This window comes from Carcharhinus amblyrhynchos, unplaced genomic scaffold (genome assembly GCF_965287045.1).
Source record: "Carcharhinus amblyrhynchos unplaced genomic scaffold, sCarAmb.v2.hapA scaffold_50, whole genome shotgun sequence".
NCBI classification, from domain to species: Eukaryota; Metazoa; Chordata; class Chondrichthyes; order Carcharhiniformes; family Carcharhinidae; genus Carcharhinus; species Carcharhinus amblyrhynchos.
Genome location: NW_027649791.1, coordinates 2,040,042 through 2,065,178, shown reverse-complemented (window position 1 = coordinate 2,065,178; position 25,137 = coordinate 2,040,042).

The following is a 25,137-nucleotide window of genomic DNA, read 5'->3' as shown; positions in this document are numbered from 1 at the left end:
TAGCCAGCAGAGAAAATTATACCAATTGACTTCAACAAGATATCCATAGGCTAGCAAAATGGGCAGATAAGTGGCAAATGGAATTTAACAGAGAGAAATGTGAGATGATGCATTTTGCCAAAAGAAATAAGGAAAAGCAATGTAGATTTAAAGACACAGCTCTAAAGAATATGCAAGGAAAGAGGAACTTGAGGGTTTACATGCATACATCTTTGAAGGTGGTGTATGGCACAGTGAGAGAGCAGTTAGCAGTATATGGGATCTTGGTCTTTATAAATGGAGATATTGAGTACAAAAACAGGAAAATTATGTTTAACTTTTACAAAGCTTTGGTTAGGCCACAACAGGAGTATCGGATGAATTTTGTGATGGTGGGTGTCCATCAGCATTACAGATTAGAGAACTGGTGGAAGCCCTGTGCTAACCTCCTATCAATGAGAGACCTGACACAGTCAGGCAATACTGTATGGCAAAAGGTTTCTCACTCATTTGAATATCAGTAGGGCAGAAATTCCACCCTTAAGAGCTACCAGACATGCTGGTCTCCAACAGGGACTTCACCAGGGACTGTCGCTGTGTCCTTGCTGAAGGTCAAAAGCAACAACATGGGAGACCCAGGAAGGGAATCACCAGCCAAGGTGAGGTCAGATGCAATGAGCGGGAGATGGCTTTCAATTTGCTACTCTTCTCAATACTGTGTCCCTCGGTTGGGCATTGAATGCCTGTGAAGAGAAAGGTAAATAACCATGGTTAACAAAATAATTAAATAGTGCATTAGATTAAAGAAAGTGTTTTATAAGGTTGCCAGAAAAAGTCGTAAGCCAAGGATTGAGAGCAATTCAGAATAAAATAAGAGAAACTGATGAAGAAAGGGAAAAGGGGACATGAATGCCAATTATTGAGGAATATAAAGACAATGGGAAAAGCTTCTTTAGGTACATGAGAAGGAAAAGGTTAGCGAGGACAAATGTGGACACGTTACAGGTAGACAGTGAGAATTTATAATGGGAAAAGGCAGAGAAATAAACAGTTTGCCTTCATGGAAGATATTACAGTACATCACTCAGAAATGCTGGGATGTAATTTTCTGGCTGTTCCCACTGGCAGGATCTTCTGGTCCCACCGATGCTGAACCTCACTGTGGCGGAAAGCATAAATGAGTGCATACAATGGGAAACCCTGTTGATAGTGGCAGAACCAAAATATCCCACTGCTGACCAATGGTGGGTCACCTTTGCTGCCGTGAAACATGCTAGGTGGGGTGCAGAAAATCCCGCCCGAGGTGACTAGGGAAATTATGAAACTAATGAACTAAAAGTAATTAGTATTAGTAAAGCAGTAGCATTTGAAATGTTAATTGTGTTGAAGGATGTGAATACCCTGGATCAGATGAGCTCCATCCCAGAGTGTTAAATGTGCTGGCTATAAAGATAATGGATACACTGGTGGTTATCTTTCAAAATTCTATAGACCCTGGAAAGATTCCTGCAGATTGGAAAATAGTAAATATAACCTCACTATTTTAGAAGGGAAGGAAAGGGCGAATGAAGAACTACAGACCTGTTAGTTCGATGTCGCTAGAAATGAAGATGTTAGATCTATTATGAAAGATGTGATAACTGGATTGTGGTAATGAGACTTATTGCCTCTTTCTCCTGCCAATCAGCTGGTGCGCAGGCCAGTGCTGTGCTAAGTTGGCGAAGAGTCTGTCAATATCTCAGTGTGTGTTCCCAATAAAGTTTATGTTTATTTGCAACAAACTGTCTCCCGCCTCAAGATATCACATGGATATTTTGATAAGAATTATAAAATTGGGCAGAGTCAACATGAATTTATGAAAGGAAAATCGTGTTTGATAAACTTGTTGGAGTTTTTTGAGGATTTGATTTGATTTGATTTATTATTGTCATATGTATTAACATGCAGTGAAAAGTATTGTTTCTTGCGCGCTATACAGACAAAACATACCGTTCATAGAGAAGGAAACAAGAGTGCAGAATGTGGTGTTACAATCATAGCCAGGGTGTAGAGAAAAATCAACTTAATGCAAGGTAAGTCCATTCAAAAGTGTGACAGCAGCAGGGAAGAAGCTGTTCTTGAGTCGGTTGGTACGTGACCTCAGACTTTTGTATCTTTTTCCCGAAGGAAGAAGGTGGAAGAGAGAATGTCCCGGGTGCGTGCGGTTAATAATGCTGGCTGCATTGCCGAGGCAGCAGGAAGTGTAGAGAGAGTCAGTGGATGGGAGACTGGTTTGCATGATGGATTGGGCTACATTCACGACCTTTTGTAGTTCCTTGCAGTCTTGGGCAGACCAAGAGCCATACCAAGCTATGATACAACCAGAAAGAATGCTTTCTATGGTATATCTGTAAAAGTTGGTGAGAGTCGTAGCTAACGTGCCAAATTTCCTTAGTTTTCTGAGAAAATAGAGGTGTTGGTGGGCTTTCTTAACTATAGTGTCTGCATGCCCAGACCACCAGGTTGTTGGTGGTCTGGACACGTAAAAACTAAAAGCTCTCAGCTCTTTCTACTTCATCCCCATTGACACAGACAGAGGCATGTTGTCCTTTATGCTTTCTGAACTCGATGACTAACCCCTTCGATTTGTTGACATTGAGGGAGAGATTATTGTTGCTGCACCAGTTCACCAGGTTCTCTATCTCATTCCTGTACTCTGTCTCGTCATTGTTTGAGATCTGACCCACTGCAGTGGTGTAGTCAGCAAACTTGAAAATCAGATTGGAGGGGAATATGGCTGCACAGTCACAGGTGGATAAGGAGTACAATAGAGGGCTGAGAACACAGTTTTGTGGAGCGCCAGAGTTGAGGATGATCATGGAGGAGGTGTTTTGCCTAACCTTACTGATTGTGGTCTGTGAGTTAGGAAGTTCAGGGTCCAGTCACAGAGGGAGGTGTTGAGGCCCAAGTCACAGAGTTTGGAAATGAGTTTTGTGGGAATAATGGTGTTGAATACTGAGTTGTAGTCAATAAATAGGAGTCTGACATCGGTGTCTTTGTTATCTGGGTGTTCCAGGGTTGAGTACAGGGTCAGAGAGATAGTGTCTGCTGTGGACCTCTTGCAGTGGTAGGCAAACTGTAATGGATTCACGTAGTCCGGGAGGTTGGAATTGATTCATGTCATGACTAACCTTTTGAAGCACTTCATAATGATGGATGTCAGAGCTGCTAGCCGATAGTCATTAAGGCACGCTGCTTGGTCATCTTCTTGAAGCAGGTAAGGACCTCAGACTGTTGTAAAGAGAGGTTGAAGATGTCTGTGAATACCTCTGCCAGCTGATTCATGCAGGACTTGAGTGCACGTCCGGGTACCCCATCTGGGCCAGTTGCTTTTCATGGGTTGACATCGGCAATGGTGACCCCAGATACAGGTTCATCCAGGGTGGAGGGCATGCACTCAATATTACTTGTAGTGTGAATAAAGGACAACTAGTGGATGTGGCGCATTCAGATTTTCAGAAGGCACCTGATAAAATCCCACACAAAAGGTCAGTAAATAAAATTAGATTGCACAGAATTGGGATAACTTATGGGTACAGATTGAGAATTGGTTAACAGACAGAAAGCAGAGAGTAGCAGTAATCGGGTCATTCTCAGAATGGTAGGCTGTTACTTGTGGGGTACCATGGGATCTATGCTGTGGTGACAGCCATTCACAATCTATAGGAATGAATTGGATGTGGGGACCAAATGCAATATTTCCAAATTTTCTGATGACACCAAACTGGTTGGGAATGTGAGTTGTGAGGAGGATGCAGGGAAGCTTCAATAGGACTTGGATAATGAATGGGCTGGAATATGGAATATAATGTCAATAAATGTGAAGTTATACATTTTGGCAGAGATACAGACTATTTCTGAAATGGTGAGAGGTTGGGAAGTGAAGGTGTCCAAATTGACCTGGATGTTCTTGTTTATGAGTTAATAAAAGCTGGCATGCAGGTGCAGCATGAAATTAGGAAAACAAATGGTATATTGGCCCTCATCACAAGGAAATTTGACTACAGGATAAGGAAGTCTTGCTGCAACCATAAAGAGCCTTGTTGGGATCTCATTTGGAGTTTCTGTGCAGTTTTGGGCTTCTTATCTAAGGAAGGATATACTTGTCATTGCAGGGATGCAATAGAGGTTCACCAGACTGATTGCTGGGACGGTGGGATTGTCTTATGAGGAGAGACTAAGGAGACCGGGCCTGTACTTCCTAGAGTTTCGAAGAATGAGGGCTGACCTCATTGAAACAACATTCTTACAGGGCATGACAGGCTGACTGGTGATTCAGGAGAAATAATCTCAGACCTTCAAAAAAACTGCTCTGACATCTGCAATGATGACCCCAGATACAGGTTCCCCAGGGCATCCAGGGTGGAGGGCATCCTCTCAATGTTACTTGTAGTGTGAATAAAGGAGAATTAGTGGATGTGGTGCATTTGTTAGGGTCTTTTAAGAGACTTCTGGATGAGTACACGGGACTTAATAGGATTGAGGGTTATAGGTGAGCCTAGTAAGTAGAGATAAGGTTGGCACAACTTGTGAGCCGAAGGGCCTGTTTGTGCTGTAGTTTTTCTACGATTCTATGATTCTAATAAGGGCCATTTAAGACTGAGACAAGGAGGAATTTCTTCAATAAGAGGATGGTGAATCTTTGGAATTCCCTACCCCAGAGGGCTGTGGAAGATAGATTTTTGAGCATGTTCAAGACAGAAATTGATAAGTTTTTGAATACTAATGACATCAATGGATAGGGAGATAAGAAAGATGCATTGAGGTGGCTGATCAGCTGTGATCTCATTGACTAGTGGAGCAAGCTTAATGGGCTGAATGGCCCACTCCTGTCCCAATGTTCCTATGAAAGACAAAGAAAATGTGTTCCCATTAGCTGATGGTAGAATGACTAGGAGACTGATTTAAATTTCTGGGCATGACCTTTCTTCACAACAAAGATAATGACCTGGAATTTGCTACCTTTAAATGATATTAAAAGGAAATTGGATGAACACTTTCAGGGCTGTGGGGATAGAGATGGAGTGGGAGGGAAGGGTGGGGGAGGATGTTGGGGTGGAGCAGTTAAAATGGGACTGATTGGATTACTCTAGAAAGCTGGCAAAGACTCAGTGTGCCAAATGGCCTCCTCCTGTACAATAATACTTCTATGACTAATTCAACAATGTTTTTCACATTCCAAATTCATGTTTCTTCAAATATATTTATTCCTAACCTCTTGTTTTTTTTTGGATTGTCTTAAATTGTGCATCGACATCCTCTCACTGACCAGTCCATTGTTGATCATCTCACGCAACCATTCAAAATTTCCAAACTGTCCTCCAGACTATTACTTTCATATTCTTTTCTCCACTCCAAAAAGACTGCCTTTGTGGTTTAAACATAAATAAATCTACTTGTTTGAACTGCTGCTTGCTGTTTTCATGGTCTATTCATGAAGTAACCTTAAAACCTTTTGAATTTTCCACTACAAGCATCACATGCAAAACCAGACATGATTCAAACATACTGTCATGCTTTTTATCCTCACAGGTACCATTACCTCAGTCCAATTTCCACATGACTTTTGGTTGGATTTTTATGTGGGTGAGCTGCTTATATGGATAGAACATGATAATACATTAGTTCAGTTTTTTAAAAAAGGAGGAAGGGAAACATTTTTGACAAAGCAATATTTTCTAATTTCAGCTGAGACAGTCTTAGCAAGTATGTATCTGAATTAATTGCAGAAACATGCACAATGAAATGACAGCACCAGTCAAACTGGATGAGTGAAGATCTCCAAGTTTTTTAAAACCACAGCTCATAATTGTAATTATTATGTGTTTTTTAAAACCACAGCTCATAACCCATCATTGGGAGAATTGCAATGTGATTTTATGCTGGTGAGTTTTTGGCTCCTGCCAGATTCACTATGCCCATCCATCACCAAATCCGCTGTGGGCTGGTTGGAAAATTCCACCCATTAAGTGTGCTGTGACCAGCTTTCTGGCAACTCCATGTTGGGATCCACCCAATTGGTTGATCCCCTACCACAGAACTGACACTCCCTTATCACCATCACAAATGACATCCTCTGGAACTGCAACTCTCCTCATCCTTCTCAACCTATCTACAACTTTGAACAAGGTTGACCACACCATCCTCCTCCCTCACCGCTCCTCCATCATAGGTGGGGCTATAGTCAGAGAAAGACCTTTAATGATTTCCATCATTCCACCATTTCCACCATTATCCTTGGAGATTCTCAAGGATTGAACATTTTCCCCTGTTCTATTTCCTAACCACAAAAGAGGTGGCGGAGTAGCATTGTTAATCAAGGATAGTTTAATGGCTGCTGAAAGGCATTTCGAGGGCAATCTGCCTACTGAGGTAATGTGGGCTGAAGTTAGAAATAGGAAAGGATCGGTCACATTGTTAGGAGTTTTCTATAAGCCCCCAAATAGTAATAGAGATGTGGAGGAGGAAATGGCAAAGCAGATTATGGATACGTGTGGAGGTCACAGGTAAGTTGTCTTGGGTGACTTTAACTTTCCAAATATTGATTGGAACCTTTATAGGTCAAATAGTTTGGATGGGACACTTTTTGTACAGTGTGTGCAGGAGAGTTTTCTGACACAATATGTGGATAAGCCGAGAAGAGGTGGGGCCACATTGGAGTTGGTACTGGGTAATGAACTGGGACAATTATTAGATTTGTTTGTGGGAAAGCACTTTGGAGATAGTGACCACAATTTGGTGTCCTTCAGTATTGCAATGGAGAGGGATAGGGTCACATGACAGGGCAAGGTCTATAATTGAGGCAGGGGTAATTATGATGCAATTAGGCATGAATTAGGAAGCATAAGATGGGAACAGAAACTGTCAGTTATGGGCACAAATGAAAAATGGAGCTTTTTCAAGGAACAAATACTGCGTGTCCTTGATAGGTATGTCCCTGTCAGGCAGGGAGGAAATGGCCGAGTGAGGAAACATGATTCACAAAGGAGGTTGAATGTCTTGTCAAGAGGAAAAAGGAAGCGTACATAAGGATGAGAAAACAAGGTTCAGTTGGGTTGCTTGAGTGTTTCAAGGTAGCTAGGAATGAGTTAAAGAAAGAGCTTAGGAGAGCTAGGAGGGGGCATGAGAAGTCCTTGGCAGGTCAGATCAAGGAAAACCCCAAGGCTTTTTACTCTTATGAGATAAATGAAAGAATGACCAGGGTGAGGTTAGGGCCAGTCAAGGATAGTAGTGGGAACTTGTGCATGGAGTCAGAAGAGATTGGTGAGGTGTTGAATGAATACTTTACTTCAGTGCTCACAAAGGAGAGGGGCCATGTTTTTGAGGATGAGTGTGTGATACAGGCTGATAGGATGGAGGAGGTAGATGTTCTGAGGGAAGATGTATTAGCAATTTTGAAAAACCTTAGGGTCGATAAGTCCCCTGGGCCAGGTGGGATACATCCTAGGATACTTTGGGAGGCAAGGGAAGAGATTGCGGAGCCTTTAGCTTTGATCTTTGGGTCCTCACTGTCCACAGGGGTAGTGCCAGAGGACTGGAGAGTGGCAAACATTGTTTCTTTTTTCAAGAAAGGAAATAGGAATGACCCTGGTAATTATAGGCCGGTTAGTCTTACTTCAGTGGTCGGTAAGTTAATGGAAAGGGTCCTGAGAGATAGGATTTATGACCATTTGGAAAGATTCAGTTTAATCCGGGATAGTCAGCACGGTTTTGTGAGGGGTGAGTCCTGCCTCACAAATTTGATTGAATTCTTTGAGGAGGTAACTAAGTGTATGGACGAAAGTAGAGCAGTTGATGTCGTTAACATGGATTTTAGTAAGGCATTTGATAAAGTTCCCCATGGTAGGCTTATGAAGAAGATAAGTAGGTGTGGGATGGAAGGAAATTTGGCCAACTGGATTAGTAATTGGCTGTATCATAGAAGATAGAGGGTGGTGTTGGAGAGAAAATTTTCAGACTGGAGGCCAGTTACCAGCGGTGTACCACAGGGATCAGTGCTGGGTCCTCTGCTATTTGTGATTTTTATCAATGACTTGGAAGAGGGGGCTGAAGGGTGGATTAGTAAATTTGCTGATGACACCAAGATTGGTGGAGTAGTGGATGAGGTGGTGGGCTCTTGCAGGCTGCAAAGAGACATTGATAGGAGGCAGAGCTGGGCCAAAAAGTGGCAGATGGAGTTTAACCCTGATAAGTGTAAGGTGATTCATTTTGGTAGGACAAACTTGAATGCAGATTACAGGGTCAACGGCAGGGTACTAAAGAATGTGGAGGAACAGAGAGATCTTGGGGTTCATATTCACAGATCTCTGAAGGTTGCCACTCAAGTGGATAGAGCCATGAAGAAGGCTTATAGTGTGTTAGTGTTTATTAACAGGGGGTTTGAGTTTAAGAACCATGGGGTTATGCTGCAACTATACCGGACATTAATGAGACCACATTTGGAATATTGTGTTCAGTTCTGGTCACCTCACTATAAGAAGGATGTGGAAGCATTGGAGAGAGTGCAGAGGAGATTTACCAGGATGCTGCCTGGTTTTTGGAGAGTAGGTCTTATGAGGAAAGGTTGAGGGAGCTGGGTCTTTTCTCTTTGGAGCGGAGGAGGATGAGAGGCGACTTAACAGAGGTTTATAAGATGATGAGAGGAATAGATAGAGTGGACGCGCAGAGACTATTTCCTCGGGTGGATGTAGCTGTTACTATGGGGCATAATTATAAGGTTCATGGTGGAAGATATAGGAGGGATGTCCGAGGTAGATTCTTTACTCAGAGAATGGTTGGGGTGTGGAATAGACTGCCTGCTGTGATAGTGAAGTCGGACACTTTAGGATCTTTCAAGCGGTTATTGAATAGGCACATGAAGCACTCCAGAATTATAGGGAGTGGGATAGCTTGATCTTTGGATTGGACATAGCCCGGCACAACATTGAGGGCTGAAGGGCCTGTACTGTGCTGTAATGTTCTATGTTTCTATGTATATTGGCCCTTGCTGGTAGGTTCCACATGTAAGCTGACAGCATTCGGCTGTGCTTCACCAGAATCACTCTTGACTTTCCACCATCTCAACTTTAAGACACTGTGTATCCAACATCTAAACTAAATGAGCAAAAACTTCCTTCAACTAAATATTTAGAAAATTGAAGTTACTGACTTTGATCCCCACCGTAAACTATACCCTCTAGCTACTGAATCCATCTCTTTTCCTGGAAACTCAGACTTAATGATGGTGTTGTATTTGATCCTGAATAAGTTTCCCAATGCAAATTGGTTCCATTACTAAAATTACTTCCACATCTGTAGCAACAACTGATTCCAACGCTGCCTGCTTCATTTGCTTCAGAAAGCCCCAAGCTGTGCCTTTGCTACATCCCAATTGAATATTCCAAGGCTCTCCTACTGGCCTTGGACCTTCTCTGTTGCATAAACCACAACATACCTAAAGCTCTGCTGCTCATTACTTAAATTGCACTAGGTCCCATCACCCATCACCCCTCTGCCCGTGGACCTACATTGGCTCCAGGTCTAGTAGTGCCTTGATTCTGAAGTTTTCACCCATTTTCCAAATCCCTCCATGGTATCAGTTTTTTTTATCTTTGCAATTTCATCCAGCCCTACAAACTTTATGAGATCTCTGGGTATACCTACACCACACAGACTGCAGCATTTCAAGAAGATAGTTCACCACCACTCTTTCAAGGCTTGTCAGAGATGGGCAACAAATGCTGACCCAGCCAGCGACACTCACATCCTGTGAAAGGATAAAATAAATTGATGAATCCTCGATTTTGATTGCTCCACTATTGGCAGCCACATCTTCACTACCTAGGTCCCAAGATTTGGAATTCCCTTTTAATATAACGCAAGGTATCACAACAAGGAAGCCTTGAATCAAACAGTAATTTATTGAAGGAAAGTTAAAGTTATGTGCAAATAAGCTCAATGCTGATACAGGTTTAGTCCCATTGACTTGCAGTTTCACACTAAAGCTGACCGGCACGGTAGCACAGTGGTTAACACTGCTGCTTCACAGCTCTAGGGACCTGGGTTCGATTCCTGGCTTGGGTCACTGGCTGTGTGGAGTTTGCACATTCTCCTCGTGTCTGCATGGGTTTCCTTCCACAGTCCAAAGATGTGTGGGTTAAGTTGATTGGCCATGCTAAAATTGCCCCTTAGTGTTCTGAGGTGCATAGGTTAGAGGTATTGGTGGGTAAACATGTTGGGGTAGTGCTTGGTGGGAGTGTAGTCAGTACAGGCTCGATGGGCCTAATGGCCTCTTTCTGTATTGTAGGGTTTCCGTGATTTCCCTCCCGTGCTATAATTGTCGCTAGGTGACAGTTCATATGCTTCTGTTAGGCCCCAGGTGGTCATGTGACCCACAAACACCCATCCCTTCAATGGGCCATGTTACCACATTTCTCCCCTCTTTAGTTCCTTTGCAATCATACAAACAAAAACTCTTTTATACAGATGTATACTGTCAAAATAGAATTTGCAAAGAGAGGCCATTTGGCAGAGTTCACAAAATCAGTCATTCTGGGGAAATCCAGACTCTTGTGGAGTAGTTCTTCAAGCTGGGGGTATTATAGTCTACAATAGTGATAGGTTGGTCAAGAGATTCTGACATTGAACTTGGGCTAGCACCTTCTTCCTCAGCTCCTGCTGATAGCTGAAATTCTTCTGGGGAACATTAGGTTCTACTAGCACCTCTGCAACTGCTGATACAGCAACTGCTGATACTGTTACTGAGTCCTTATGGGTGGCTGTAGGAGCTGTAGTTTCCCGCCATCTGATTTGATCGATATGCTTCAGAACTTCATGGCCCTGCAGGTTGAATTATCCTTCCGGGTAACATAAGCTGCCCTCCCCGCCCTCCAACATTCTGAACAAAAACCAAATTGTTCAGGTGCAATGACCTGTCTCTCCTGACTGAATGGCGAAACTCCCTGTTAAATTTAAGAAAATGAGGTCAATGTGGGTTCTCAGGTGTCGAACTATCAACAATTCATTGAGAGTAACCCCTGTAGTAGCATGGGGAGGGGATGCTATATGACAGTAGGAAATTGGCCAATTGAAAGGGCAGTGGCCTGTTGTACTGTTGCCTGATCGATGCCTTGAAAGTTTGCACTGCCAAATCATTGGAAGCAGGGTAGTATTATGGGCTGTGTGTATGTGTTGGATGCCATTCGTTCTGACAAAATGCTGAAGTCTTTGGTCATGATCTTAGTAGCTCACCCTATCGATCGGTCAGCAAGGTGAGTTGGTAAGATTGGGCAAGCGGTGAAAAAGCAGGATCGCGGCCCAGTTTTTTGTCTATCACGATCTGACCAGCATTGACTTCCCAGCAAAATTGGGTTTGCGCCCTTCCTGACATGCTCTGTGCTCTGTCCAGCACTCTCAGTTGCTCAAGCTTGTTCAATCATAGAATCGAATCATAGAACCCTACAGTGCAGAAAGAGGCCCTTCGGCCCATCGAGTCTGCACCGAACACAATCCCACCCAGGCCCTAACCCCATATCCCTACATATTATACCCACTAATCCCTCTAACCTATGCATCCCTGGACACTAAGGGGCAATTTCTTAGTATGGCCAATCAACCTAACCTGCACATCTTTGGGCTGTGGGAGGAAACTGGAGTACCCGGAGGAAACCGGAGTACCCAGAGGAAACCCACACAGACATGAGGAGAATGTGCAAACTCCACACAGACAGTGACCCGAGGCAGGAATCGAACCCAGGACCCTGGAGCTGTGAAGCAGCAGTGCTAACCACTGTGCTACCTTGCCAGTAAAGATAACTTCTTTATCCAGGGATATTTTCGTTTCTGCCAGAAGCTCCTTCCAGATGTTCAAACTCTTAATACCGCATATGAGATGATCTTACAACACATCATTTAAAGCTGGGCCAGACTCACAGTGTTTGGCCATTTGGTGAAGCCTGGCAACAAAAGTAGAAACTGCCTCCCCTGTGTCCCTAATTACTGAGTGGAATTTATAATTGAGGATCGGAGATTGAAATGATCCCTTACGAGTGTGACTAGCTGGTCGAAGGATTTTGTATCTGGTGTCTCCAGAGAGGTGAGACTTCTTATGACATTTTAAACTTGAGGGCAGGAAACTGTGAGTAAAATAACTTTTGCCTTTCTTCAAGATGTTATTTCATTGGTTGCAAAAAAAAGTATTGAAGTCTTTCAATATACCAGCTTCAATTTTTAACCTCCAGATCAAATGGAATCAATTTTCCCAGGCAGTGGCATAGCTACTTGACTATGATACGCACAACAACTTTTTACCTTCCTTGCAGGCTTTGTGGAGATTCACCCTTTCCCCCCAGATGTCGATGACTAAGCGAATGTAGGATGATTGATTATCAACGCCAGAGATGATAACACAACAAGGAAGCCTTGAATCATAACAGTGATTTATGGAAGGAAAATTAAACTATACACAAACAAGCACAATGCAGATACAGGTCAATTACCACCAGCACCCATTAAAGGTTCCCTCCTACCAGGACCCTAACCTGATAGACCCCAGGAGAATCATGTGACCCACGAACACCTACTTCCTAAATCTCTCCAGCTTTCCACCTCTCAATCTTTTAAAACCTTTGACCAAACTTTTGGTTACCTGTTTAATATCACGTTATATAGCTTGGTTTCAAATTCTGTTTGATAAAGCCCCTGTGAAGCATCTTGCAATATTTTAGTTTATCAACAGCATTAAACAAGTGTTAGTTGTTGATCGTTAATTGGTGAAAGTTAGAGGAATAGGGTGGACACAGAGGATAAAGATTATTGCTTGTGCGGAGGGATAAGCAGCCTGTATTGTTGCAGTATTTTGGTGCGTGTCTCAATTACATTCAATTAATTAAAATGACATTAAACACAAATTGAGATCCTGAGATCTTGTGTGCTAATTTGGAATGGATCATAATAGAAGTCAGCCCCGTCCAGAACACTGGCTATATCCTCAGTGTGAGTTAATCACCACTGACAGCTTTCATCATCAGTACTGGCTTGCAAGCCTTTGAGGAGAGCCAAAGGATGTGATCTCACCACCGCCCCCTGCCAACCAATGGGTGGAATGAGCCAGTAAGATTGCACGAGAGCTGAGGAATTAGGTTCAAGGCTGATTTCTCGCCTCTCACGACCTTACCGGTACCAGATATCTGGCGAGGTCAGCCTAACGCCCATTTCTCGCACAAGGGTGAATAAATTATTTAAATCATATTTCCATATAATTTAGATGAAATTAGCGAGCCAGGGACTCAATCGTCTAGGCTCACTTGCCTCTGTGGCTTCAGTGGGAGAGGCTCTCCCTGTGGAGGAAAACAGCTGGTTGCCACGAACAGATGGCCTCACCGGTAGAACTGGAGACAACTGAAACCCCTGCAGGGAGGTTGGGGACCTGGCACCTTGGCACTGCCCACTGGGCACCCTGACACTGTCTACTGCACACCAGGCAGTGCAAAGGGATGTGGCCCAAGGGGGCAGGGTCTTCAGGGGGAGGGGCCTACTGGGGTTGGTTGGTGGGTGGGTGCTGTGCACTCTGCAGTTACAATCGGTGAGGAGGGTGTGCCCACTTCCACTCTGCAGGCAATCAGTGAGGGAGGGAGTTTGTGGGGCGGAGGGAAAGGCGGAGGCAATATTTCTGGACTGTACGGGACCCCATAGCTGGGGGGTGGGGAGGAGCTGGGTTGAGGCTGATTGCCACAGATCTCTCTTTCTCACGCCTATCAGGCCTCTGATGACTGCCATTCAACATGTGCAGGGGTCTGCTGTTACAGCAGGCTTGCTGGTGATTTACATCCTGCCCCCTTCTCCCACAGCCAAGCCCATTTTCTCATGCACTAAGTGCATAAGATTCTGGATTTGAACTTGCCCAAAAAAAGGGTGAGAAACTCTCCTGTTTTCCCGCCTGTCCTTGACTTAGAATTGCTTTGGTAAGATTGTCCCCTAAAAGTTAAGTTGCCTTTCCTGGGCATGGGGACAAGCATGTTTGGAAAGTGTTTGAATGTATTTTTATAAAAGTTATCTATGAAACTGACTACTGTACCCCCAGATAAATAATAAACAGTTCGGTATAACTTTTATATCATTTTCAGCGATTTAAAATCAGATTACCCATGGATGGTGAATTGATACTATGATTTACAAAAAAAATGCTATTTGTAATGAATTTATTTTTACCCCTTTGGAAATTTAATGTTGTTTTATTCATTCTTAAAAATGTAGAAGAATATTTATTTAAATTATTTAAAAATTATATTTTGTAGCAATGCCTGATTGCTCTTACTCATGGCTGATTTTGTGTTTACTGATATGCAAATAAATCTCATGGAAAATTGAGAAAAAAGCTCTTAAAACTGGTGCAATTTTGGGCACAATTTGCATTCGGGTCACCGATTGCATCCAAAATAGAAACTCAACTTCATTATACTTTCTTATTAAGATGGAAATATGTAACAGTTTGGAAAAGATAGTGGCTGAATTTTATTTGTGTAAAAGAATCTATTTTTGTTAGATTTATTGACCTATTCTTTGGCCAAGGTTTTATTAAAATTGTAAAAATTGAACTAAGAAAAGAAACTGTACTTAATAAAGTTTAAAAAGTTAACACTGAAGCCAAATTTTCCATCTGGTTCTGGTGGCAAATGCCAAGCAGTTATACCATCGCTGACAGGCTATTAGATTCAACAAAGCTAAAATAAATCACAAAACAGGCACATAAATTTCAGGAGGTGTCTGGATGTAAACGAAACTGCTTACATGGAAGGAATGAGCTCACAAATAAATGGAAAATGCAAATCCATGGATTGTTTATTCAGTACTAGGGTTTTTAGTGTACGGTATCAGGGATGAGCAATAAAAGCAGGTCTAGCCAGGGATGCTCCATCCCAAGAATGAACAAATAAAATAAAATGCGAACGAGGATGACTGTGCAGTCTGGAATGCAAAAATGACTCGATGGGGAATAGTTGATGGGGGAAAGGTGGGGCATAGCAACATGTGGAAGTAGAGACATCAGTCTGAAATTTTGCTTCTGACACTAGTGCACAAGTTGGGGAATTTCCTGACTTACCAACCCTGTCTCCAAAGAAACTGCTCCAAGTTATAGGGGTTTCATGCTGGATGGGTGGTGACCAAATGTTCTGCCTTTTAGATCAGTCTAAATAGGAAATCATTGTTGTAGAGTGAGAGACGGGAGGTTCAAGACAGAGATAAGGAGCAGCTACTTCTGACAGAGGGTTGTGAATCTATAGAACTCACTGCCCCTGAGGACAGTGGATGTAGAATCAATCAGTCAATTCAAGAAAGAGGTAGATAAATATTTGATCAAAAGCATGAAAAAGAGCTATGGGGAAAAGGCAGGGAAATGAAGTTAGGATGAGATGGTGATTAACCATAATCATTTAGAATGGCAGAGCAGGCTCAAAGGGCTGAATTGCTGACTCTCATTCCTAATTCCTATGTTCCTGCTGTGGCTGGAGGAGACCTGAGATATGGTTGAACAGAACCATGAAGGACAAATGGGCAGAAGAGGAAGAAGTGCGAAGTGAAGATTTTTTTTCAGAAAGTGGAGTTTGTTCTGCTCAGGAATTATATTTCTGGGGAGAAGTGGATACCAGCTGCCATTGTTGCACAAACAGGACTCTTGTCCTACAGAATACAGATCAGGAATGAGCTGGTTTGGAGAGGACATGTGGACCAGTTGGTCGTAGCACCACATCAAAGGTGGGAATCCCCACAAACGATGATTTGCCTGAGCCTAGTATTTCAGAGTCAGGGTCAGTCACCCCAAGGGAGGAAACAGCATCAGTGGGACCAGCCACCTGCAATCTTGTCAGAGAAGGACCTCATGCTGAGCAGCAGGATCTTCCAGGATCCCAGGAGACTACAGTGGAAGAGGTTCCTGAAATAATGAAACAGCCTCTGTAAAACCACCTGATAGATTCATAGGGTGGGATTTTACAGCCTCGCTCATCCTGAAAGCGTAATATTCTGCCCAAGGTCAACAAACCTTTCCATGTTCTGCTCCTCATCCACGCCGATTCCCATGGTGGGCGGGGCAGTAAAATTATGGCTATTATGTCCACGTGAACTGTCTGAAGGGACTTTATGCTGGGGAATGTGGTAGCTTGCAATGCTGTGTAAAATAGTAGTCATCGTTATCTGCATATATGTTTCTTCCTTGTTTGTATATACGCTTTCAGTTGGGGAAGTTTTGGATTTTAGAGGGAGAGGTGTGATTTAGAACCATAAAAATGTTATAGCGCAGAAGAAGGCCATTCAGCCTATCATGTCCATGCCAGCCCAAAGACACCCAATAGCCCTTCCTAATCCCACCTCCCTGCACCTAGCCCATTGCCCTGTAACTTGCAGCACTTAAGATGCAGATCCATGTACCTTTTAAAAGAGTTTAGGGTCTTTACCTTCTCCACAAACTCGGGCAATGAATTCCAGACACCCACTACCCTCTGCATGAAAAAGTCTCCCTCATGTCCTCAGTACACCTGCTACCACTTATCTTGAATCTATGTCCCTGATTCTAGAATTCTCCACCAAGAGGAACAATTTTATCCTGTCCACTCACGCTTGCCCTCATAATTTTGTACACCTCTATCAAGTTACCCTTCAGCCTTCCTTGTTCCAAGGAGAGTAACCCCAATCTATCCAATCTCTCCTCAAGCTACATTTTTCTAGCATGGCAACATTCTTGTAAATAGCGCTCTCGACTTGGAGTCAAAAGTTGGGGCTGAATTCTCCGATCTCACCGCAGCTGGGATTCTCTGGTCTTGGGTGCAGTGAATGGAGATTTGGCTGAGTGCCAAATTCTCTGTTCTGGCTGGCAGTGGCAGTGGGGTGTAAACGGCTGGAGAATTCTGGCAGTGGTGAATGCAAGACCCATGTCAGAGACTTGAGCACAAATTCTAGACTGACGCTTCAGTGAATTTTATGAGATAAGCCAGAGCCATAAACTAGATTATGGGCTGACAATTCAGAAATCTCAAGTTCAAATCCCCTCCTATTAGTTTGAGTATTTGAATTCAAATTTTAAAAATCAGAAATGAAAGAAGTGGTATCAGTAAAGGCAAGCAGAATGTCATTGGACTGTTGTGAAATAAAAATTGCTTCTGTAATATCTTTCATGGAAGGAAACCTGTAGTCTGCTGGCCTGGCATATTAATGATTCTGAGCCACAGAAGGGTCAATTCAGTCGCTTGGGTTTGTTCTGCCATAAAATTAGGTTATGACTGATCTGTACCTAATTTTCTCCACCTTCAGAAGTCAGAGTTGGACAGGGACAAGGGCACATACATGTGCTGAAATCTCTGGAAGAGACAGTACTCCACATCATGAGGGTTGGCTAGGGCCTTTGCATCTTACAGCACTGAGAATATTCAAGATGTCAGTGTTTTCCTATCTCATGCTCCTTTGCAAATCCCACCTCCATGTGAAGTGAACAGTAACGGTAACTTCGGGTTAAAATGAACCAATTTTCAGACTTCTGCAAAGAATCTTTGACATCCTTGCATGTTTTCTCACATTCTGTTATCCAGTCCCATGAAATTATGCAATGGCTTCAATAATGTAGCTAAGTTAGGAACAGATTTGTTACAATAATTTACTAACCCTTAACAGGGCCTCAAAAGCATCACATTCATTGGACATGGTGCTTCTAAAATAGCTTACATCTTGTTGGATGCTTTATGTAGGTCTTTACAACCAATAACATGACCCAAATACTGGACTGCTGTCTGGAAAAAGTTAGCACTTTCTTTCTTGATACTTAGACCATGTGCTTGAAGATGTGTTGCTTTGAAATTATTCATGTGCTCCTGTTCACTGGACCCTGTAATTAGAATATCATCCAGATAACATTGTACACCATAGAGACCACTTAAAATCTCATCCATCAATCACACTCAACCCTGGAATACCTGGATAACAAAGACTTACGTCAAACTGTCATCAATTTTTACAGATGCATCATAGAAAGCATCTATTCTGGATGTATCACAGCTTGGTATGACTCCTGCTCTGACTTAATATTTATCCAGTCCACAAGAAACTACAAAGATTTGTGAACATAGCCCAGTCCATCACACAAACCAGCCTCCTATCCATTAAGTCCATCTACACCTCCCACTGCCTTGGAAAAGCAGCTAGCATAATCAGGACCCCACGCACCCTGGACATACTCTCTTTCCACCTGCTTCTGACAGGGAAAAGGCACAAAAGTCTAAGATCGCATATCAACTGACTGAAGAATAGTTACTTACATGCTGCCATCAGATTTTTGAATGGACCTACCATATATTAAGCTAATCTTTCTCCACACCCTAGCTCTGACTGTAACACTGTATTTCTGCACCCTCTCCTTCCCTTCTTCCCCATTTACTCAATGAATGGTATGTTTTGTCTGTATAACATGCAAGAAACAACGCTTTTCACTCTATCTCAATATATATAACAATAATAAATCAAAACAAATCAAATATGGTACTTCTCTTGCTTTGAATCTTTTTGGTTGACTGATAGGCTTTATCTTGAGTTTCATGGACTCCCTTCATTGAGGGAGTGTCACTTCAAATATTTTATTTAATTTTATTTATCCAGAAGGTGCTATAAGTTTGTTCTGGTATCGACTAATTTGTTGACACAGCTCCAGTTAATCTTTATCTTCTCTAAGCATGATCTCTCAAATGGAGTTGGAAAATTACCATAAACCACATGGAGAGCAACTCCGCTGCTTTTCCATTGAATTCTATATTGACCATGATGAAACATTTTAGCGGCACAATCTAATTTCCACGTATGCCCTTAAAATTATGTTGCTGGGTTTAAAGGAACATGTTTCAGCTTTTGTTGGTATGTAGTCTCAGGCTCATTTTGGCACATCTGTGATGTGCTTGTTACTATTTTGACTTCAATGAGGCTTTGTAGATCTTCATTTCTGCACCAAATTGTGAAACCTCTTTACCAACCAGTTCCATCAACACTGTGATTTCTACTGCTATCTACAGAGACAAAACATGTTCAATAATCTAAAAACAAATTACTACGGATGCTGAATCTGAATCAAAAACAGAAAATGCTGACCCAGACTCATAACATTACCTCTGTTCTGTCTTCACAGATGCTGTCATGCTCAGTAAATGATCTTCTTTGGGTAGACTAATTTTGGAGACAACAGACTAGAAAATCTCAGAGTATTTCCTAATGACTCTCCAACACAATATTGCCTCAGCCTTGTTAAGGCTGTTATATAGACACACAGGTCGCCTCTGTGTGTCTATACTCCTGATGGTTCTGCCATTTATTGTATAGCTCCCCCCTACATTAGATCTACCAATTTATATTTAAATACTTTGCATTTATCTGGATTAAACTGCATCTGCCATTTCTCCGCCCCATTTTCCAGCCTATCTATATCCTGCTGTATTCTCTGACAATGTTCATCATTATCCACAACTCCAGCAATCTTTGTGACATCCACAAACTTACTGATCACACCAGCTACATCTTCTTCCAAATCATTTATATACATCTCAAACAGCGGAGGTCCCAGTACAGAGCCCTGCGGAACACCACTAGTCACAGACCTTCAACCGGAAAAAGACCCCTCCACTGCTACCCTCTGTCTTCCATGGCCAAGATGTGGGTATGCCGGCGTTGGACTGGCGTAAACACAGTAAAAAGTCTGACAACACCAGGTTTTAGTCCAACCTATTTATTTGATAATATACTCACATGAGTATATTATCAAATAAATAGGTTGGACTAAAACCTGGTGTTGTCAGACTTTTTCTATGGCCAAGCCAGTTCTCCACCCATCTAGCTAGCTCATCTTTTATCCCGTGAGATTTAACCTTTTGCACCAGCCTGCCATGAGAGACCTTGTCAAATGCTTGTCAATCCATATAAACGACATCCACGGCCCTTCCTTCGTCAATCATTTTTGTCACCTCCTCAAAAAACTCAACCAAATTTGTGTGGCATGACCTCCCTCAGACAAAACCATGCTGTCTATCGCTAATGAGATTATGCAGTTCTAAATGTGCATACATCCTATCTAATAACCTTCTCCAACAATTTCCCTACCACGGACGTCAAGCTCACCGGCCTATAATTACCCAGGTTATCCTTGCTACCCTTCTTAAATAACGGGACCACATTTGCTATCCTCTGGGACCTCATCTGTGTCTAGTGAAGAGACAAAGATTTCTGTTAGAGACCCAGCAATTTCATCGCTTGTCTCCTTGAGATACAGGGAGATATGAGAATGTTCATTTTTTATAATCAAATTTGTAATGACTTCTATCAAACCTCCTAAATAATTTCTGCTGGTACAACTCTTAAACAACTTTGTTCTACGAGTTCTCTCTAGCTTCCATTGTCCTTTCCTCCAGGAAGTTTCTATTTGGCTCAATATGTCGTTCTGCTGTAAAAATCTGATAGAATCAGACTGTATTATAAAAGACAACATAGGACATCCAATGTAAAGAATACAAATATAGAAAAGAACAACACCCTCACTCTATGCAACAGACATGACCCTTACCTTCTACCGCCAATCCTCCACAGACACAAAATCACTGGCACCTCACCCAGTGACCCCCGGCACCGTTCCCTGCAAAAGGATATTGTTCTACTAATTGCCAAGGGAACTGTTCCCCATTTTAAAAACACTGTTCTGAACCCCATCAACGTGAGATTACACTACCAGGGGTGACCTTTCAACATGGGGGGGATCTTACAGTGGGAAGGCACATTAATTATATAAAATACACTCAAATGGGGTTCTCATCTACGATCATCAAATGGGGTTCTCATCATATAGCGCTATATCGATTCGCAGAAAATTGTGAATATGGAGCCCTGAAAGGCTAATCAATTCGAGATCACATTGTCATGAAAATCTTAGAGCCACTTTCTGATATTTTGCTGTCACAAAAAGCTTGATTCTATCAAAAATTGTACAGATAGATTCGAAAAACAGAAAAGTTTTAGTTAAGGCAACAAAGAAATCTTATGCAAAAACAGGCTAGTATTTAAAAATTATAGCGCACCTAGCCCCAGAGAAAAAGCGAAAAGGGTACAGTAGTTTTCATTATTCATTGTTCTAGTTGTGGTAGGAAAAGGCTGCATCGCGGCAAAGAGCCTCTCCTGCAAGTAAATCATTTTGCCATAGCTAAAAGCTTTTAACCAAACAAAGAACAAAGAAGAACAAAGAACAACACAGCATGGGAAACAGGCCATTCGGCCTGTAGGGTTTTATAAGTACCATTCTTGGGAAAAGTCAGAAGATCAAATATAAATTTGAAATGAAAACAGAAAATGCTGTATGAACTCAGCAGGTCTGTTAGCACCTGTGGAGAAAGAAATAGCTTTAATATTTTGAGTCCATATGACAATTCTTCAGAGCTGAAGGGGGGTGGAAATGTGAAGTATTTGAGGGGCATGTGTTGAAGGTAGACCTGATTAGAAGGTCAGGGATGGGGGAGCTCAGGAGAGATTGACAATGATGTCATGGACACAAGACAAAGGGCATTGTAATCATAGTGTTAAAGACAAAAGAAAATGCTAATAGTGGCATGAAAGTAAGATAGCAGAATGTGTTAATAGGAGAATTAGTTAATAGTGAGCACAGAAACAAGGGTGACAGAAGACCAGTTCAGCATTGAGTTAAGCCCGAAATTCATGGAATCATAGAACCCTATAGTGCAGAAAGAGGTCCTTCGGCCCATCGAGTCTGCACCGAACACAATCGTTAAGGGAATGAAACTGAGTCCTTTGCTGAGCACAGAATGTTTAGCATCAGAATATGCACAATGAACACAGCAAAAGCAGCAGATGCATCTTCACGCGTTCCTATTGGGAAACCAGAATGGAAAGACAGAAATCCTATCTAAGAGGTAAGTAAATTCAGGCAACTCATTTTTAACAATATTTCCACCAACAACCAAACAGAAGCTGAACAAAATAAGGATTATGCAAAAATAAGAGAATATTGTGAAAACTGACTGCGAGAATATGTTGCTATCAAGATCATCCTACTCAAGCAGTTGCAGGCATCTCAGCATTGTAGACAGCTTATAAATCTACCATGAGAGGTTAGCCATTCCAAGAGTTCTCGGACTTAAAACTTCTAAAGAATACCCCAGGGGCTGGCGTCTGTCTGTTCCAGGGCCCCCATTCATACTATCCTCCAGCAATAGTTATGATCGGATATGTACGACTTGGATGGGTTATGGAAATGGATTCTTTTGCTACTCCACTAGTTCCAGCCTTAAAACCCCATTTATTCCCATTTTCACTCATCTTCAAACCATGATGTTTTGATCTCAATTGTATGAGTCCTTACATTGTTAGTAACTTCTTGGTGGCATCTTTTGAACACTTTTTAAAATCCTAACACACTACATTCACTTATATCCCCTTATCTATGCTCAATGCATTATTGCCCATGATCTAAGACTTGACCATCCTGCTAAAAATGCCTCTCCTACACTTCCATTTCAACATTTTTGTCAAAGCACATTTAGTGACTATGGTGGGTGATTGCTTTATTAGGGATGGGAAGCTGTTCATCCAAATATTACTACTAAAGGCTGGAAATGTTGCACGGCACCTAATAACCTAGTCAGGTCCTTAAACCCTAGTACCACCTTAAATGGTCATCAAAAATTGCAGGTCTTATATGGGTGCAGACCTCAGGGCAACATCATATTTGAGGGGTTAGGTGTCCTGTGGCATCACAATAGGAACCATGACAACACAGACACTGCAGGGTTTTATAAAACACAGCAAAGTGATTTGATTTTTATTTGATTTATTATTGTCACATGTATTAACAGGCAGTGAAAAGGATTGTTTCTTGTGCGCTATACAGACAAAACATACCGTTCGTAGAGAAGGAAATGAGAGAGTGCAGAATGTAGCGTTACAGTCATAGCCAGGGTGTGGAGAAAAATGAACTTAATGCAGGGTTAAAGTCTGACAGCAGCAGGGAAGAAGCTGTTCGTGAGTCGGTTAGTACATGACTTCAGACTGTTGTACCTTGCAATCTTTTGCAATTTGTGCACTTGTGCATTCAACCACAGCTAGAAATACATCTGTGATGATTGACAAAACTCTATCAAGATCACTCATATCAGAATAGCCAAGCAAACACAACGAAGCTTATTCATTTATGTTCAGCTGCTGTAGAGGAGATGGTTGCTGACACAGAGGAGGAGTCACAAATCTGTCAATCAAAGAGGGGATAGTTTCAGTTGGAGACCATAAGCAACAGGCAGCACCGTATGATAACTTGCAGCAGCTAAAAACTTAACCGGTGGGCTGAAGAATGCCTGGGAAGATCACAGGAGCATTGGTTGGAGGCCTGATGCCACACTGTGTGGACCTTTTTATTGCTGTTCAGCAGACTGCCCTGGAAACCTTTGCGCAATCCTTGCCGTCCAGCTATCTTATGAAGGTACCAGTCTGCAACAGATAGAGGAAGAACAAAGAACAAAATCAGCCCAGGAAACAGGCCCTTCGGCCCAACGAGCCCGCGCCGCCATCTCAACACCACCAGTCCACCTCTCTACCCACGACCCCTGTCTAATGTTTTATGGCCAGGAGAAGATAGGGGTTTTGAAAACTCTGCATCAACAACTAGTGAACCTTGATGTGCAATGTCAACAGATCGTGGACGACAAAGGACAAAACGAAACAGCCCGGGAAACAGGCCCTTTGGCCCAACGAGCATTTTAACATTACGAGTCCCCTCTCCACCCATGACCCTTGTCTATGCTTATGGCATTCCACATTGAGGGAAGACTAATTTAGGGACAATTTGTTACACCAATCAGCCTAAATAGCACATCTTTGGGGTGTGGAAGGAAACCGGAGCACCCGGAGAAAACCCACGCAACCACGGGGAGAATGCGCAAACTCCCACAGACACCGGCCCAAATCCATGTGTCTGCACAGCAAACAGTGATAGTCACTGAGCTGTTGTCTTGCCCAGTATCTGGTCCAGTTTAAGCACACACTAACGATGTGAAGTACTAGGCTATTCTCGAAACAACCAAGAGCAGCCCTCGTATGACCCATCACGTGTATGCCCCTTGTTGGACAACAAGGCAGACCGATGCACCTGTGGGTTTAAAAGAGAAAAACATCAGTATCATCCACATCCTTATACACACATTCAAGGGAATCCCCAAGTGAAACAAGTGAGCCAGAAAATATGTTGGAAGGTCCATAGGAATCAATTGATTCCCAGGAACATCCCAAGGCTCCTGAACCTTATTTAAAACAGTCTCCTATATCCCTCCATCTCCATCCCACTCATGTGCCTATCTAAGTAACTCTCAAACAACTCCAGCGTGCCTGCCTCCACCACCTTGCTTGGCAGAGCATTCCATACCCCCACTACCCAATATTTAATTGGGTAGTGGGGGTATGGAATAATTGCCGACTTAAGACCCCATGATCAACTGGACAACCAGATGCTCGTGGCCTTTGACAACTTGCCTGGCGAACATCTGAGATTTGCCACCTTGGCTGCACAGTTGGTTGAGGCAATCTTTAGCAGACAATGGCAAAAACTTCAGGACAAGATATCACAGATCATTGATGTGCTGGGGGTTCATTTGCAGCTAATTCCTTACCAGGAGATTAAACAGTGAGTTCTACGAGGTATGACAATTTTGATTTCACACAACTCGAAAGCAGCTCACCAGCTCTCCTGCCACATCTGTGGTGAGGAGTTCACCGAGGATGTGTGGAGAGCAGTGTCTGAAGACTCAGACTATGCAGTGAGACCGTAAAGCATCTGGTAAGCTCACTGTCCCATCAGTGGGAACATGTATTCAACTAGTATTTCATTGGTTGCCATCTCTTTTTTTTAATTCATTCGTGGGACATGAGCATCGCTGGCTGGTCAGTATTTATTGCCCATCCCTAGTTGCCCTTGAGAAGGTGATGGTGAGCTGCCTTTTTGAATCACTGCAGTCCATGTTCTGTGGGTTGATCCACAATGCTGTTAGGGAGGGAATTCCAGTGACTGTAAAGGAATGACGATATATTTCTAAGTCAAGATGGTGAGTGGCTTGGAGGGGAACTTGC